The sequence below is a fragment of the Hesperophylax consimilis genome, chromosome 10 (assembly GCF_061612785.1).
Source record: "Hesperophylax consimilis isolate HC1 chromosome 10, BYU_Hcon_1.0, whole genome shotgun sequence".
NCBI lineage: Eukaryota > Metazoa > Arthropoda > Insecta > Trichoptera > Limnephilidae > Hesperophylax > Hesperophylax consimilis.
In genome coordinates, this window is record NC_142845.1 from 20074522 (window position 1) to 20094770 (window position 20249).

The following is a 20249-nucleotide window of genomic DNA, read 5'->3' on the forward strand; positions in this document are numbered from 1 at the left end:
TTTCTTCGATATTATCCAAAAATTATATGACAGAAACGATGCTTTTGAAGAAATCTCGTATTATTATGAGGCGATCCTATTTTAGTATGAAATCGTGTCTTAATTTTCAAGTTACCCGAAACAGACAATTTTAATTTGACCAATCAGAGGGCCTACATCGTCCAGACGCTGGGACAATAATACTATCAGATATTTTCTGTAAGTTCATGTGGTTTGACCAACGAAAACGAGATTTTATATTTTAACAATCGTTCAGTAATCGTTTCGTAGGTACTGTAAGTTTTTTTAGAAAATTTTGCCAAGATAAAATTATATTTTAATTGCTTCCAATCGAATTACAAAACATGCCTTTACGTAGAGTGTGGATATAAAACTATTTCTTTGAATTTATTTTATTTATATTTTGGGCCATCTGGCGTTTTTTTAAGTAACCTTTAATTCTGAGCATTTAATAATATATTTAAAAATAATCACTTACCTTGGAATCATGCCTTGCAATTTTGAGCCAATTTCCAGTAATAGTTGGATGCTAGAAAAAGAAAAATATTTATTAAAATGTTTGTTACCCTAAGTTTTCATCACAAACTTGATAATTAGGAATTTAGGAAACACAGATGGTACCTATTTACTTACTGAGTGAATGCATGATCTTGATAATAAAAACACCTTAACAGCAAAACATTGTGTCTTAAAAACTCGTATAATTAGAAATGATTGTGTAGGACTGCCTGGAGGCCAACGTCCTCACTATTATGCTTTCAAAATATTTCTGCTTCTCGAAACCTCATGGTTTCCCGAACCTTTGTACCTTCTTAGAGGGGAGACCCTATGAATATGCTTTTGAGATCTGCCAGATAAGTCTATAAAGTCTAAAATACACAAGAGCCATTTATCTCTTGTAGCTCAAACGATCACACAGACAAAATGATGACAATTTTCTATAACAGTTCATATTACTTGAATCTCACTTGTATCCCTGAAAAAAAAATTAGCCTTTTCTCCTTTTTTGGCATCATGTTCACCAATTGGAGGTTGCCTATAATGAAACACTTTTTTTCTACATTGCTTTCTTATATCTAAATATATACTTGACAAACTTTTATCAATTTAAGGCAAATAATAGATGTATCCACTGTTTCGTCGATCACTAATACATAACTATATGTACAATGCATTTGACCAATGAACGTGACGCCGCGTTAGATTTTTTTTTATATTAACTCCAAACAGGAGGCCCTGAAGAAAATAATTTCCCTCAGGGCCTATGTCATCTTTGAGGATGCTGTGTGGAGGGTCTTTTTGTGGAGAGGAAGGAGTGAACATGGGTCTTGAAGAGTCCCATGTTGTAGGAGGGAGGAAACACAGAGGCCGGCAGTTCGTTCCACAGCCGAGCTGTTGAACTTAAGAACGAATCGTAGAAGCGACCCGTTCTCATGTGACAAATGTCAACCGTGTACAAATGTTGGGCGCGTGTTTGGCAATCAATGACGCTAGTTCCTCAGAGCATCTTCCATTATAATACCGATAGAACAAGGACAGCATACCTACCTGACGCCTGTGCTCTAAATATTGCAGTCCGTTTGTTAAGATTGGGGAATCTATCAAACGGACCGCCCGTTTTTGTCAAGGGTTTTTTTCAGGTATTTAGGGGCTCCGGACCAGAGATGGCTGCCAAATTCGACAGTAGGGCGCACTTGCGATTTGTACAGGGTCAGCAGTTGTGTACTATTTAAGTATCTGCGGGCCCTGTACAGTACGCCCAGCTTCTGAGAGGCCAACTTTACTCTGGCTTCGATGGAGCCCCCGTTGAATTGTATCACTAGTGTTCTTAGTTTTTTAATCGCCGAAGAATTCAAAATTATAATTTCGGTGTGTCTCTGTCTGTAACTTCGATTTAATGAACCCTAGAACTTTTGTTTTGAATTGTATCATCATTTTCAAAATTGGAAGTGTTTGTTTGGAGGATTCTCAAAAGCGATAAAGTACCTACTCAAAACATAATATTTTTACAGTAAAATATTTTAATTCCCATTTTGAAAATTACAACTGATGTTCATTGAATTTGTACAGAATTAAGACTATCCTCATTAGAAGAGATACGATACGAAAAAATGTGTTCCACTTTTTTACCTTCAAATAGTCCAATTTTACCTCCAACGATTCCAATTCTTTAACGCTGAGCGACCTTAAACTACTGAACATTGTCCCCGCGCACTGCTATTCGTGTGATAATTTCGATTTGATATAAGTACTTAACACTGACTCTACAAATATCCTGAAATCTTTAATTTATAAATAACATTTAAATATCGAGATTTGCCTTTTGAATATCGTAGGTTGGATATCACCAGAGCCATGTTCACCTTGCAAACCGTAGGAAAGAACAATAATAATTACTAACACGTTTATAATAATATACTAACTCCATGCAACACGGCATCTCCAAATATTACATTGGGCCGGACGGTACCATATTATATTAATAAATCTCTTCCATAAATTATAACCGAATAAAAAAAACCCTGCAATACTCATTATAACTTATCAGTACTGTTCAAACAATATTCATAAAACCTTTATCAAAACAAATTCATAAAATTAAGTAATGCGTTTAATAAAAGTCACTAGAATCTTGATTGTATTAATAATCCGCAGATTAAAAATCAGTACGTTCTCTTTTAACTGAAACACGCGATGCTATTCCCTCGTGCTGAAACAGCTTTATTTCAGCTAACGACTGTGGGTCTTTATTTCAATCGGTAAATTAATTACAGTTGACTTACAAATTGCGATATATTTCCAAAAAAGTCAATAAACGATGTGTTCAGCACGCGAAATGCGAATTAAAGCTTTTTTTAAGTAATTTGATGACGTGTGATTTATTTTTTATTGTTTATTACTGTAGTGTATGGAAAATAAAAAAAATAATTTTATTTTATGTTATTAATTGATGGAAATAAGATTATAATATAATATAGTAAAAGATTTTTTTTTAGTATAATATCTTACATTTCTTAGTACAGTTTGGTAATTTTGACCTCACTGGGTGGCCTACCCGTGCTGAGGCCCTAATTATTTTAACTCGACAGTTTGGCATTCCATCTGTATGTAAATTTGTTTGTGTGTTTCGTTTCCATTTTCTAAAATCCGTTGCATCTACTTTTTTATGTAAGCCAGCCTTACTTTGACTATTTGACTAACTTTGACCATGGTGCTGTAGCGGTTATTTCACCGCTCCTAGAGTCATCAAAATCATAACCAGACGGCATGTGTTAAACAGTCGAGACAGCAATTATTCTTTCGAGACTTCAATAATAATATCGGGACCACCATACGTAGACAGCTGACTTGCATATAGGGTGATGCAAACGCCCAGACAATAAACCGAGTCAGCGATCCTGCGGGTTCGAAGTCCAGACGCTACTCCAACCCGCGGCAGACGAGAACAAAGGAATCGGCAGCTATATAAGCGGTGGAGGACCTAAGTACATCAGTCAGTAGTCAGTAAGTCATCAATCTGCCGCCAACGATTTACTAATCTCACGAGTGACAACTGGGGGGCCCCGCGCCCCTCCACGAAGGACATATACCCGGCTTCGCCCGTACCATCATGGACTCTACCGGGACATCAACCTAGCGCCTTGTCCGGATCGCCGTCCCTGGCAAGCGCTACTCGGATTACAAGCGCCCTGGTCCCAGCGTCTCTGACCAGCGTTTCTTCCACGCATCATGACCACCACGAGGACACGCAGCATCCTCACTGGTCACACCGCGCCCGTTCAACCGCCTACAAGGTCCAACGCACCTTTGGCCGTCTCGTCAGCACTGGAGTGCCTGAAGACCTACGTTCTTCGCCAGTGAGTCCCGGTCACCAGCGCCCGGCGTCGACTCACTGACCCGCGCTTGACCACCACATCATCGCAGCAACCGGAGTATTCAACATCTGTCCTACATCATCTCCTCGTCACGGCAACTGACTCTCAATAAACACCACAACAACAACATCCTTATCTTTCATTGTCTCACTACCAATTCCCATAGTGCAATGAAGATTATTTTTTCAAATGGGAAATCGTCGTATTTATTTGCTTTTCATGCATTCTTTTTTCAATATAATTTTACCTTCCTACCTAAAAAAAAGCTTGAAAAAAGACTTTTCATTGAGTAAGTGATGTTTCTTTGGACAAATTGTATACATCTTAAGTTGAAGTATTTTTTTTTACATATAATACATGAATTAGTGGAAATTTTCGATTTGATCAATTGAATAAGAGAAAATTAGAAATTTACTTTTATGTTTGCTGTTCACAGAACTACTAGTATTATAAATAGTATATCATCACCTGAACAACACACTTTTATTCGTCTTCAGTATCTAAGGTAATTAATTTCAATGGTTTCTGTATTACTTACATGCCATAATCCTTGCATTCCTCATAAACCGCCACATTGCATCCCCAAAGATGACGATATAGAGAAAAAATCTGATGGGATGTGAAAATTTGTGACATATTGATAATGTGAGATTTCAATTTTGAATGAAAAAAAAGGAAAATTCTATGATAATTTCATAGCATATTATAACATGCACAGTATCACGCTACATCGAATAAATAATTATAAAATTTTAAGGTTTTTATAAAAGTTATTGCCTTTCATTAGTAATGAGCATGTCTCATGCCTGATAAAAATAGTTTTCTTGTTAATCTGAGAAAAAAGGGTTTTAAAGTTCCTTTATTTACTTAAATCATTAAAAAGCCAAACTTGTGATGCCCGCGGTGATGTTTCTTTAAAAAAATACTAAGAAAATATAAGAAAAATAATGTTTCGTAGAGATCAGCAGTTGTCTACAAGTACTTCATTAAATCCACCCTGAACTTTCTCACTATTACGATAAGGGTTGAATCTAAGAGTAAAATGCCGCTGTCTGGTAGTCTTATAAACACATCATTACTCTTATTAATTTGATCATATTATACTGTACCAGCTTTTACATGCGGCTTCGCTTATTTAGAGAGAAATTACTGTACAAAGAATTTTCACACCAAAATGAAATATCACTTATTTGTTAACCCTTTCCTAACGGCTATGAGAAAAAAGTACAAAATTAATGGTTTTATATGAGATTCTTAATAATATGTTGTAAAGGAAACACATAATTTTTTTTTAGATTTTTATTTGCATTCTAGGTATTATTACTGTGACCTGGACTAATTTGTACCGTCAGGAACTTTGTGTATCATAGTAATGTGTATAATAGGAACTTTTAAAGTATAGGTTTTTTTTTTAAACTAATTAAATCGTTAAATAAATATTAATAGTTATGAATAATAAAAAATGAATCTCGTGGTATTCAGTAAAGCAGTTTTTCTTTTCATTTAGACATAAGAATACATTGCAGTGAGAACATTTTGAGTGAGGCTTTGACTGTATCTTCTTGATGCTGCATATTTCGCATCTGCCTCTGTTTTCTACAAAAGTAGGCCAGTGTATGCCTCTGTTACCCAACCTAACATCTTTCAAGGTCGAATAGTTTGCTTTACGCCTTTTAGATGGGCCAGGGCTGGGTTGGTTTTCCCTCGATAACCTTTTTTTCTTGTCAAGATCTTTTTTTGTCATCAATCCTTGTGCAACTGACCGTCTAAAAACTTTTACAGAAGTCTTTTCAAGTATCAGCCCATGAACAACATATGCATTTACAAAAGCTATATCCAGAACTCCCCAAAACAATCTGTGCCACCATTTTGGAGACTTTCGGTCTACACAGTACAAGGCCCTCAATCTGTCAGGTGTATCTACACCGCCCATGTAAGAGTTGTAGTCTTTGATAGATTTTGGACAAGATACTGTCGATTTGGATCCATTTTTTTCTTTGCGAGTTACAGTTTCTTCTTCGTTGCCATGAAAATTCGAAGCAATGTTTACGACTTTGTTGTCCTTTCATTTCCAAAACCCGATGCCCAAACTAGAAAATCGATAGTCACATTCTCCACGTTTCAATTTAGAGTCAGCTAACAGATTGTTGGGTACACCCTTACGATTAACCCTCATTGTTCCACATCCGTAAGTTCTTTCAGTCTTCAGTTTCTCCAGTAGAGCTACCGATGTAAAAAAATTGTCGAAGTAAACTTCTTTATCCTTTCCCCAGTCAGATTCTGTCAATTCCAAAACCACTCTTTCTCCTAAAGTGCAATCGGAAAATTTTGCATTCATTACTTCGTCTTTTCCTTGATAAATCATGAATTTTTTTATAAAACCTCTTTGGTCAGCCAGACACCATAGCTTATAGCCTCTCTTTATTGGTTTCATCGGAAGATATTGTTTCAAGACTGACCTTCCCTTGAATTTTATCATTGATTCATCAACACTCACTTCTCTCGTTCCGTGGTAGCACCCTTGAAATTGTTTGTTCAAAGCATCAACTATAGGTCTGATTTTGTATAGTTTGTCTTTGCAGTTAGGAAGCAGTTGAGAGTTATCCTTGCAATGGAGGTTGGACAAAATAATTGCAAATCTATCTCTGGGCATGGTCTTGCTTACCAAAGGATTGTTCAAATCAGGGGCCGACGAAAAATGATCTGTCCATGAAGGTCTAGTATTGTAGGCCATGTAAAAGTTCATTCCAATAAAAGCCATCAGTTTTTCCTTTTTTAGGTTGAGGACCTTATCATGTTGGACTGCATATAAGTTACTTTGATATATAATTATATCCAGAATATCATCAATGAAAACTAAAAAAATATCGGTGGGTGTATTACATCCAGCAAAACATTCTTCGACCACACCCGTATTTGTAGAATATTCTGGAAGATAAGTTTCTAAATCGCGTTTTTTCCATTTACGATTCAGCTCAATATTCTTCTTCTTTTTAGATGGTATCAAAGCAACAGTTTCTGAAGAACCGGAGGGTAATGCGCATTGACTTACTTCTCCATTTTTTTCTTCGATCTCATTTGTAACCTCAAGTTCAGCTTGATCTAAAGATTGTTCCAACGCTTCCTCGAAAATTTGATCAAACGTTCTAGATGTATGTAGCTGCATATTTTCAATATTTTCTTCGTCAGACAACTCCACATCTGAATTCGCATCGCAATCCGGAAGGTCTTCTAAAAGTAATGCTTCAATCAAAGCATTATTTTTTGAAATATCCATTTCGAAGACCTGAAAAAAGCGTAAAAAAATTGTACGGGACGATTGTATAAAAAAAATTATTTTTAAATACCCACATGAGGTAAAAATTGCGAGGCGCATATGACGCCGTTCTATTTGTATAAAGAACATTAACTTTAAATTCAGTAAATTTAAATGATTCACCTTTTTAAGGCATATAAGAATCTAGTAAATCAAAAAAAAAAAAAAAATTGTTGTCTCATATGCATTCGTGGACTTGTTCGATATAAAAATAATAAATTTCACTCATGTCTCAAACAAATAAAGTATAACAAGAAGTTACTGACGGTACTTATTAGTCCTTAACGATTTTTCGAGTTATTCAAACACTAATAACTAGAATTATGCACTAAAAACACATTTACTACATAAACAAAACCTTAATTTCCAAGTGTAATAAACAATAATGGCACTTACCAAGTAATAACTATTTTTAAATATTTTCTAAAACAACAGCACGTCACCACGCATTACGGTCGTCGTTGCGAAAACTTATTATTTGCCCTACTTGGCGCCAAATCGCCGTATGTCAAATATTTTGCTGTTATTGGCTAGCTAGACGGTACTAGAAAGTATCGTCAGGCTTAGCAAAGGTATAGACGATAATGCGGCATTGATTTTAGGCAGGAAATCAACAGGTACAAATTTGTACCGTCAGGAAGGAAAGGGTTGACACTTTTTTGTATATGAACAGACGATAGATTTAAATTTAAAATGCCTAAGCATAATTGAAATTGTCTAAAACAAAATGTATTTCATTAAATGACCTAATTTTTTTTAAATAATCTTAACAATAGATAATAAGAAATAGAAACAAGGAAGATGAAATAAGAACCATTGTTAATATTAAGAATCTGTACAACGCTGTACGTGACATACCTACTACTGCAAATCGCATCAACGCAGAGCGGTACTCGTCTTTGTTTCTACGTACACACCAAACAAACTTCAAACGCATATATTTCTGAAATTGGCTCCGCGCATTGATAGTCCGTGCAGTTTGGTCGTAGTTCAACGACAGTCGGCACGCTTTCATGCCATATCTCGCATTGTTTCTATAAAATATGGTTTAACCTCATGTTCTACGCAAGTGATTTTGAATTGGACGGATGCTGTTTTGCTATACTCTGCAAAGCAAAATTATGTTTCTTGTATCTATCTATTCATTGGTTTATATTTATTTTATTTTATTAATACATGATTTATAAATTACATGTGTTTTTTGTGATATTTCACCCTCCATTTTAGGGATGACCCTGTGTTATGGCGGGTGAATTTTACAGTTTGCAGATATAAAATGTAAACATTATTTTATAAGTTGATTTTACCAGTCTGGTTGGTTGGAAGGACAGTAAACGTATGGAGGTTTTCGTTTTACAGTTATTATTCTCTCAGGGATCTTAACAGTTTACAAACGACTAAATAAATTTTCAGTTCATGGAATTATTGAAGAGTTTTTGAAAGACGACGAATTAAATTATTTAATCATTAAATAAACATATAATATATATCGTAGCTACCTAGTAGCAGTGGTGGCTCGTGACTTTTGGGTTACTTAAGTGCTAATAATACAAAAATGGCGTTACTGATGTTGTTTGATTTTGATTTTGATTTTGATAGAGCATTTTCAGATTTTTTAGACAGATATACCCCGAAAAAGAATTGCCATAAAACATCAATCGAAAACTTTTTGTTCCGAAAATCGTGAAATTTTAAAAGTTATAGCACTCCGCATGTGGGTTTAGACCGACAGTTAGGATGAATTTAAAGTAACTTCTGATTTCGTTATAAAAGTTTAACCAATAATATAGGTAATTCGGGCACGTGTCAAGTTCAGTTTTCGAAATATCCAAGAGTATGAAAATGTAATAGTTGCGAAGAAAGGGCAAAACATTTTATCACTTTTTTCTTCTTCAGAGAATTGTGCTAAACTTTTTACCCGAATACCAATTCTTTGCTGGTTTACCAATTTCACTACAGATCCAAATTATCTAACTATAATGGCTTCAGAACAATTCTACAGTCACTGTATTAAATTAACAGAGAAATTCCGATGCCATGTTAAACTTTCGCCTCACCCACATTATCTGATGTCATTGCGACTCTAATATTTGACACTAAAGATACCTGTACGGAGAAAAATGAGTATTGTTCATTTATTAAGAATCTCGTCAAATTATCGGTATTCCGGCTAAAAATGGGATTGCAGGCCATTTCCCGATATTTTTTTAGTAAATTCCTAATTTATCGCAACACGTGTTCAGACACCCGCTTTTGGCTTGATAATATTAATGACGAAATGCGAAAATATTAGGATTTTTATGAACAAGTTATAACATGGTTACGTCAAGCATTGTAGATGGACAATGACAAGTTGAGCCAAGGCGGAAGTGGAGACAGCAGAAGTGGGTAGATAGCAAGATAGGCAAGCGAGACTAAAACCGGATTTTGCCTGGAATATCGACGCAGTTTTAAAATAAGTGTTTTATTTTAACCTAGAAATAGAAATTAGAGGAGTTTTCAAACGAGCTTGTTGTTCCTTCCTTTGACGACGTGATCTCCTGGGTTCATTTTCTACCAAAATGATAAAATATCGCTGCCATGGTTGGTGCAGGCGTTTTCTTTGTCAAAGCTCGATCGGTGTTGAAAACAAGCCCTGAAAATTATGCCAAGAGCCACGCTGTCATCATCACGATAATATGTACGCAGTTGGTGGAGAAAAGATCGGAAACAGATTGGCGCTTGATTCCCGGACACGAGGGATGAGGTGACCGGATAAATCATCAGAATGATAATTCATCACACTTTTAAAAAGTTATATAAAGTCATGGAAAGTGATGAAACAAAAACTTTATTAACCGGGTTAAATAGGTTAGGTTAGGTTAGGTTAGAATAAGTTTTTTTTTAAAGGTGTTTGGAGTTATCATGGAACCGTTCCATGAATCCTGAGTTTAATTTGCCTCATATTCTCGTTATGGTACGTATACATTTGTGAACCGAAGCGAACCAAGCTAAACCGAGCGAACTTTTCGATTACTGAAAAGGAACGAAGCAACTGCAAGCGGCGTTTTGCGCCATTTGCGGTGGCTTCTTTCCTTTCGGCAGTTCGTATCGCGTATGTATACGTAGCATCAGATTTATCACGCGTAAAAATGTGAGTGACATTTTTCTTATTATTATTTTTACTGTACGTGATCCGACATTATATAATATATTCGTATTTTTCTAAAATTTTAACACGAAACCCGTGAATTCATTCGTTGAGTTTAAGGCCTGCAATCCCTATTTAATTGGATTTTCAATAATTTTAAGAGATTCTCGATAAATTGGCAATACACATTTTTCTCCGTGAATCTAGAAATTTGTTGCTTATCGTAAAAAATAATAGTGCCTGCGCTATTTTCAATAACCATTATGTTAAGCTTATACCAAAGAATCCTTTCTTTTCAGGGTGTAATGCCTAAAACCAAAAAAAAAGAATCCTTCCGAATTATTTTATAAAACCCTTTTTTATTTAACTTTTACTTATTATTATCTTTTTTACGTAAATAATAGGGCTAATTTTCTCATTTTTTGGGAATGCTGTGGAGTGTATTTTAAGAAAACACAGGACAGGAGGTTCTGAGAAGGAAAGGTTAGGAGTTTCTGAGGTTCTAGTAAGTAAAAAATGGCTTGGTAAACACGACATCCCAGTAACGCACTCTTTAGAAAGACCAGTTTCAATTTAATGGTTCTTCTAAAAAACCGGTCTGAAGGCATAATTTATTATTGTCTTCCTTAAGATTCTTGCTTGTCAAAAATTTGGGTAATTTTTCATTAAAATTTCAAATAATTTCAAATTTAATATTTTGTTTGTAATAATATCTTTGTTTATAAAGGTTTTGTTTCAACGCCTGTAAAGAATTACTCCCGGGTTATATAACCAGTTCAAATATTTGAGTATACTCCTAACGTTAAGCCTTACGCATAAATGCAAGTCGTTGTCTGAAAATAATAACTCGGTCTTAACCCCGCATTCTGGAAATATATTTACGATATCTCCCGCGTTCCCACTACAGAGTAAGTACGTGGCGTTTCCGTACAAACATGTTAGGCATTAACATCCCTTACGAGCGTTTCACGGTTATTGTTGACATGTTTCTGCACAATTGTGCGCATTAGTGGAATTTAGAACTGAGCGCGTTTAACCCTTGCTCGGGTGTGGTGCCACTTTACAACTCAATTACCCTTGCGGTTAACTTTTAAAGCAATATTTTATGTTCATACACTGGCGGTTATTTATTACAGGTATCTGGCGCGTTAATGCCTTGATTAGCGCGTTAATGCCTTGATTAGCGCGTTAATGCCTTGATTAGCGCGTTAATGCCTTGATTAGCGCGTTAATGCCTTGATTAGCGCGTTAATGCATTGATTAGCGCGTTAATGCCTTGATTAGCGCGTTAATGCCTTGATTAGCGCGTTAATGCCTTGATTAGCGCGTTAATGCCTTGATTAGCGCGTTAATGCCTTGATTAGCGTGTTAGTGCCTGGATTGCGCGTTTTTGTACCTTGATTGCGCGTTAGTGCCTGGATTGCGCGTTGTTGTACCTTGATTGCGCGTTAGTGCCTGGATTGTTTTCCGTCAATTAGTATAATTTAGGAGACGTGTACGGGAACCGCCACGACAGGAATCATTTATTAGATAACCTACACCTCTGCCATAGGTCGCCCCAAATGTTTCGTTACGTTTGGTGACTTGGCAGTGGTCTCCGGGTTCATGTGGTGAGGTTCGTCCGGGTCTTGGTGGCTGATGCGTCTACCAGCCAACTGCGTGGCAGGCCAGATCATAAAATACCGGTTGAGATAGACCTTTGACCTCACCAGCCGGGCTCTCTAGACCCATCGCCTTACACCGCAGTGGGAGGGATGATTTCATACTTCCGTCACTCCTGGACACATTAACCTATTTCAGATTTCTACCAACCACATCTAAACTACGCCCGAGTTAAAAAAAGTGACTGTTTGAAAATTACTAAAATATATTTTGAATCTTCGTAATAATTTTTATTTATTTTTACTGTTAAATTTTCGGAACTTCCATTTATTATTTTAAGTTAACCATTACATAACTAATTTCAAGACCCCTAATTTAATTGCCTTTTTCCAAGATTTTTTTTTTCAACAGCGTAGTTAAATGATAACGGGGAATCGATTTGACAAGATATTGGTGTCTCACATTTTTCAACGTTAAGGAAGAAGCTGTTAGCGATACGCCAATTGTATAATTTGCCGATGTGTGACGATAAGATTAGGCAGTCGCTAATATTGGATATTTCTTTGTACAATTTGATGTCATCAGCAAAAAATCATAAAATCCATATCGTCCAAAAAACTTATAATGTGATATATGAATATAAGAAATAGAATGGGGCCAAGATGGCTTCCTTGCGGAAGACCACTTGTTGCATAAAATAACTTTTACTTGAATATTTAATTTTGACGAATAGGATTTTGTTAGACAAGTTACTCGAGAACCAATCTAATAACACTCAACACAGTACCTGTAGAACGTTCCAAAGTGGAAGATACTCTCAGTATGGCCTTGGTGTAAGACAACCATTCAGAATTGAAACGTTGCTTAAATGGCTTTGGCCATGTTTGTTGACCAGATCAGAATAGTCAGGTACTTGCTCACCTTCCTCTTCCTCACCTTCCTCTCCTTCATCTACGTACCTTCTCCACTAGCCAGGGGCGCGAAAGTCTCATTGGCTCTAGATAGTTAGGACTTTTGTGCGGTTTCACATAAAAAAAAATGATTACTGGAATAATATTTTGCCACCAATTCTTACATTAACAACACACCGTATATACAAAAAAACTGTTTATTTGTTGGATTTAAAAGCTTCCTAAATTCCGTTTCCCATTCTAAATTATACGAGATAAACAGTAGAATATAATTGCTGTGCAATATCAATATTATCCGAGGAAATTGATTTATTCGTGTTGACATTTTGGCGGTAATAATCAATATCTCCTTTCCATAAAAGCCACTGAGTGGCTGTCGTATTATTTTTCCAAAAGTAACACAAAATTCTTTTAAATGTGACATGGAGGCACCGGCACGATACACTGGGATGATGGATTGTCCCGTTTGATGGGCTCTTTTGATTAAATTATTTCATCATCCCAAGATGAAAGGTATCCCCAATATAAATGAAAAATTGGATCAATGGACCGATCTGTTGGCCGCTGATATTTCACGCGTTTTGAAAACAAGGATGATTTTCTATTTTTTCAAGTCATGGTGAAAGTGGTTTCTTGAAAATGAAATGCTGTTCGGTTTGTGAAAGGTGCTCAACAATCGTCAAAAATGGTTTTGGGTTTTAACCCTTCAAGCCACAGAAGGACATTAATAGCCACAAACATCATATTCCATTAGAGGTTCTGAAGGACAGACTGACCAGACCGTCCATACATTATAAAAGTATTTTTTTTATCTATAATGTTGGAAGAAAAACAAAATAAATATTTTTCTCGGTTTATCTCAAATATTAATAGATAATAACATGGATAAAATCAAAAAAATTGTCTTAGTATATGATTGTAATAAATAGGCAGGATTTTTTCATTAACGGTTGAATGTATTTATTTTTAACTGTATCAACGGCATATTAAGTTTAGTTACTGTTTTTTACAATTCCCTAAAAATAAGGAATGTGTTTTGAAAGTATCGAATTCGTTAAATATCGAAGTTTCGAGTCTTAATGTCCCTGTACATTTTTGTTTACATTTTCATGTTTGATATTTCAATTTTGCTCGTATTTCAAAGATAATTTTATTTAGTTTCTAAAATGGTATTTTTTTTACGACAACTTTAAAAATAAGAAACATGTAGCATATTTTAGCTACCTCGGGAGCATTTGGAAATTGTATGAAAATTTATCGTGTCGTTGGGAACTGAAGGTAAAAATATTTTAAAACCTAAAGGAAGGGTTAAGAAGATTCGAGAAAAAAATACGCTTTTTGTTTTCTAAAAATTGATCACGGTTCAGTCTTCAAAATATATTTTCTCATATACTTTTTTTCTTCGCCTGTGTTTTGTTTCCAGTTATATTATATTATTCAACAATTTTGTTGTTTATGTTATCAAGATATATATATTTTTTTAGCGGAGACGGTTTACACGTAGTTCCCGTGAGCACTAAGGCCATAGGCCCATTGTGCTGTCTCCCATTTTTTTTATTTTTTTTTTTTATTGTTGATACATTTTTTTTACAATATTTCATATTTCAATTTAGTAATGTTGGCCTCACTGGGTTGTTTACCCGTGCTGAGGCCCCCATTTTATAATTTAAGAATTTATACATTTAAAAAAAATAAAAGAAAAACAACATTAAAATAAAGATAAATTTAAAATAAAAAATAAAGATTAAAAATTAAAATATAATTATAACACTAAAAGAAAAATATCAAAAGAGAATGTAAATCGGCATTTATAATGATATATGTGTTTGTGCGTGTTGCGTGTTTTATATTTTTTTTTTGTGTTGCGTGTATATGTTTTATTCTTTTATGTTATAGTATTTTGGTAATATTGTCTTTTTGTTCTTTAATCCATTTTTTTATTTTGTGTTTGAATTTATTTTTATTTTCCTCAATTTTTGTTTCAAGTGGAAGACTGTTGAATGCTTTAATAGCGTGGTATTTATGGTGTCTTTGTCCAAAGGTAGTGTTTACCGTCGGAGTTTTTATGTTTTCTTTGTACGCTTGTCTGACCGGTCTATTAGTGATATTTTGTGTTTGTTGGGGTTTGTTTTTTTGGTCGAAAATGTAGTTTAGTAGTGTTTTAACATATAATTGGCGTATATCAAGTACGTCACAGCTTTTAAATATTTGGTCTGTGTCGGTTAGTTTATGTTTTTTGAGTATTACTTTTAATATCGTTTTCTGTGCGATTTCTATTTGAGCGATAGCTGCGTTTGTTGCTCCTCCCCAAGCAATTATTCCATATTCTATTATTGATTGGCATAGTGCATAATATATTGTTTTCAATTGTTTTATTTTATATATGTTTCTTATGTTTAGGAAAATGTGTATTGTTCTGAGGAGTCTATTTGTGATTTGTTTGATGTGATGTGTCCATCTAAGATTATGGTCAATTAGGATTCCTAGATACTTTATTTGTTCTGTTTTTTCTAGAGGGGGGCAATCGCAGATGTTGGTGTTTATGCATTCGTGTATTTTTATGGTGTTTGTATTGTTTTTTGGCTGTCCTGTGTTAGTTATGCTGTACGTTGTGAATTTTGTTTTCGATATGTTTAGTGTGAGTGTATTTGAGTCCAACCATTTTTTCACTTGCGTGATTCCTAGATTCGCTATGTTATAAACCTTATTCCAATCCTTAGATTTAAATAATAAAACTGTGTCGTCTGCGTAACTAATTATTTCTCCATCTATTTCCATGCTGCAAAGTTCATTTATGTAAATTATGAAAAGAACGGGCCCTAGTATGCTTCCTTGTGGAACTCCGTGTGTAATCGGCAGTGGTTTGCTAGTATAGTTATTAATTTTGACTTGTTGTGTTCTGTCGCTCATGTAGCTTTTTAATAGTTGTAGTTCTTTGTCTTTGATACCCATATTTTCTAATTTTTTAAAAAGTGTTTTGTGGCATATTGAATCAAAGGCTTTAGCCAAATCTAAATATATCGCTATGCATTTAAACCCTTGATCTAAGTTGCTATGTATATAATCTATTGTACTTGCTAAAGCTTCTTTTGTGCTTCTTTTTTCTCTAAATCCATATTGTTTGTCCGAGATTAATTTGTTTTCTTCCAGGTATTTTATTATTTGGTTTTTTAATAGTCTTTCGAAAATCTTTGATAGAGAGTTTAACAAAGTAATTGGTCTATAGTTAGTTATTTCCATTTTATCTCCGGATTTATACACAGGGATTACCAGTCCTTTTTTAAGAGTATTAGGAAAGCAGGCATGTGTTATGCTAAGGTTGATTAGGTGTGTTATAGGTTTTAATATTTCATTTTTTATTATTTTAATGCAATCCGTTGTTATCTCATCTAATCCAGGAGCAATCTGGTTTTTTAATGTATTTATTATTTTGTTAATTTCCTTTTCCGAACTTGTTTTTAATATAAATCTGTGTTGTGTTGGTTGGGTATCGATGTTTGATCTGTTTGTTTGTGTTAGTGTGTTTGTGCTGTGTTTTTTACGATTCGCTAAAACTTTCCCTATAGTTGCAAAAAAGTTATTTGCGTGGTTTGCCATCATTTCTATATTTGTTTTGGCATCTATTTTTTTCGAGTTAATATTTAGATGTTCGATAGTATTTTTTTGTTTGTATTTTTGTGTGTATGTAACTTCCTTTAATATTTTCCATATTTCCTTTGGGTAATTGTTTGCTTTTTTAAGTTTTTCTTTGTAGTACATCTCCTTAGCTACTCTAATAATTTTCGTGCATATGTTTCTATATCTTTTATAGTAATTAAGTTGTTCCATGTCATACGGTGTTTGTTTAATTTGTTTGTGAATTTTGTCTCGTTTACGAATACAGTTTAATATTCCTTGTGTTATCCATAGTTTAATTTTTTTTGCTTTGTGTGTAAGTTTTATATGTTTTATTGTAGTGTAATTATTTATTTCTTGCGTTAGCGTATTTGTAAATGTATTCCAGGCTTCCTCGACATTATCTATTTGGTATAATGTATTCCAGTTTATTTTTTGGAGTTTTTCTTTTAAGTTTGAGTAGTCAATTATTTTTTTTGTAAATATTTTATGTTGTTTCGAAGTAGTGTTTTCGGTGTCTATTGCTATCATATTCATGTAGTGATCAGTGATTGTGCTTTCAAGTACTACTGTTTTGGTTTTTAGTTTTGTCTTGATCATTATATGGTCTATGCAGCTTTTAGTGTTTTGTGTGACCCGTGTTGGGACCTTTATTATTGGCTCCAGTCCGTGTTGTGCTAGTATTGCTAGGTATTCTATGTTTTGTGGGTGTCCGTTTTGTAGAATGTTTATATTAAGATCTCCTATGATGATGATATTTTTGTATTTGTTGAGATCATTTAATGTATTGTTAAGATCAGTTAAGAAATTTGTGATGTTGTTTTTGGATGGAGATCTGTACATAGCTAGGATACATGTTTCTTTTCTATATGTAATTTGTATGCAGTTGGAGTCGATTATGTTTATTTCTTGAATGGTTGTGTTATTTTTATCACTGACGTATATAACTATACCATCATTTTGGTTTTTGTGTATTTTTGTATGGTGTGTATTATAGTTTTTGATTGTTTTTGGTATGTAGTTGTCATTCAACCAGCATTCTGTCAGTACAATGATATCAAAATTATTTTCAAGCTGTTGGAGGTATATAAAAAATTCATCAAAATTTTTATTGATCGATCTAATGTTTTGGTGTAATATATTGATTCTATGTTTTTCTTTTGTGAATTTGGTCCAGAGGTTAATATCATTTGTACTTTCACAGTAGTGTTGATTGTCCGAATCTATATATTCCATGTAATCTGCCATGTTGGTGTGTATTTGTGTAAGTATGTGATGTGAGGTTGTGTTAGATGTACAGTCGTGTTTATGTCAGTTTATTAGATATATCGTTTAGGTGTTTTATTTCCATAACCTTTGAGTCTTTGGATTTTCTGACGAGAATTTTTCCTGATTTTACCCAAACATATTTGTAGTCTTTTTCTTGGGCTCTTTTTCTGGTGTTCCAGTGCAGATTTTTGTAATATTGGGTTAATGCCGCATTAAGATAAACATATTTGGCTCCTTCTCCGTTGAATTTTTTAATCGGGTCATTGTGTTTGGATGCTAACATGGTTTGTGCTTTTGTGGTATCCTTAAAATTAATTGTTATTTTTGTTTGATCATTTGTTTTGTTTGTTGTGACTTTGTATGTATCCTCTGGGGACATCGTAACGCCTGCGAGTTCAGCGATCCGTGTAACAGCGTGGACTGGGGCTATGTTGTCCTGTAATTTTAGGCCGTTTATCTCTATGGAGTTCAGCAGGGCTGCTTGTTCTATATCCGCCAGGTGGATTTCTACCGTAGATAATCTGATTTCTTTATCCGCTAGTTCCTCCTTGATTTTGTTGACGGTGTTTGGAATGTCCATGATTTGTTGAAGTTTTTGTAAAATGTCATCATATTTGTCATTGATGAAGTTCGTGAAGTTTTTTATTTCTTGCAGCTCTGTTTCAATTTTATTGAGCATTACTGTCTTCATTTCCTCGAATTTCGTATTGATGAATTCAAATATTGATTCACTGTCTATATTAATCATAGATTGATGTGTCGCCGACGGTGAGTCCATAGTGCTAGTTTGTGGTGAAGATGTGGTTTTCTTCGCGCTGGAGAATTAATTTTAATAAGAATTTTACCTCAATCCTTTAACCCCTCAGCAACGTAAGCAGATATATGCGTTAAAAATACGACAGCAGTCAAGTACAATAAGCGTGTTTACACGTCAACGCGTGTCTCTCCATAGAAATCGTTCTTACTCCGTTATTATTTTAGTTACATCCCTCAAACAAAAACTAAAAGGTCGATTATAGATCAAGCTACACATCACTACCAAGTTGTCTATGGAAATACAAAACAGGAATCTGCTGACAGTCGCATAATTGACACAAAATTTTTATCCGCGCAAAATGTCTGCCGGTAGCGCCGCGCGCTTCACATATTAAATTTTTATAAAATATTTTTATATGAAATGATAAAAAAATGAGGTGATAAAAGTGTTTATTACACATATATACAATAGAATAAATATTTTTGTTTACATAATCTGTGATTTTAGTACCATTTTCACCTAAAAACATGACGTGAGTCATTTTTAACCTATTTTTCATGTTTCCATTCTAAATTTAAATATTTACAAATGTTAATATTTATTTATGATACAACAATTTGAAAGCCTATTTTGTAACCTTTCTAAAACAGTTTTTACTATTCGGCTCCGTTCAGTAATGTTTCATTTATAGAGCTTTGATTGTGAGGCGGTAATAAGACAACGTTTTCGTGAAATTGACATTTCGGTTAAGACATCTTAGCTTCAAGTTCGCGAAATGTCGGAGGGGTTAACAACAACCCAGTCCCTTTAATAAAGTTCACCAGGGTTGTCGTTGGGTATGTGGCTATGTCTTTTGGTTCTACTATAGGTCTTCTCAGGATTGCCATCCTAGTTCCCACCAGGGCAGGACATTGGCATCAAAGGGGAATTGGAGTCTCACATTTTCTGCATCTATTGGTGTTTTCCACTCCCAATATCTAACGTCTGTATGTGTGACTCCTGAAATGGAAGTTCCCTTAGCGATTTTCTGTCCATATCGAGTAGTTTTTTGGTTCGTCTAGGGTCTGGTCCTTTTATGAGTACTTTGGATTGTGTCATTCCAGGTGCCCTCTCCAATTCTTTGCGGTGCTGGGATTTGACCTACCTATCAATATGTAATTTTGTGTGGCAAGCTGCTACTTCTACGGCCGGCTCGGATCCTACAAGTGGTGCTTTTGCCCCTTTTTTTGTTAGTTCGTCAGCTCGCTCGTTGACCTCAATTTATCAAGATATTGTAAGATCAAAACAATGGAATAAAAAATGTCTCAAAATATTTGTCATATATTCTATTCATTTGAAGTTCTAAAACTCCGTTAATTTTTTTTATCCAGGCACTTGTTTCTTCTAAACGAATTCAAAATTCAAAATCTTAAAGCAGCAAACATACGTCATCCTACATAAATTCGGCAGTTATTTCAATGTATATGTTAGTACGTATTTGACGGTTTTGATTCGAATGAATAAATCTTTATCGAGACTCATAAAATGATAACTGCAGCAATGAATAATAAACCAGTTCAAAAAAATAATAATTATTTTATTACCTTTCCTGTTTTGTAAAAAAACAAGGGATAATGATAACCTCACTGTGATCTCCCCGAGCAAGGATTTCATTTACATATTTAAATTTAGTATTATGGATAATGTGGAGTAAATATAAATACTTTATTTAGTATAAATATATAACATGGTATTTGTAGTGCAGTTGAGTAGTTTCTGTTTCAGTCTATATTTG

General features: G+C 34.4%; 1 protein-coding gene across 1 annotated transcript in view; it reads right to left on the reverse strand.

Moving 5' to 3' along the window:
• The window catches only part of LOC149420430 (5-hydroxytryptamine receptor-like), an 864571-nt gene that overhangs the window by 819888 nt on the left and 24434 nt on the right, over window positions 1-20249 (reverse strand). The window contains exon 2 of the mRNA XM_089636704.1: window positions 479-529. The gene's annotated coding sequence lies outside the window, so the exon portion shown is untranslated. The remainder of the gene's footprint in view (window positions 1-478; window positions 530-20249) is intronic.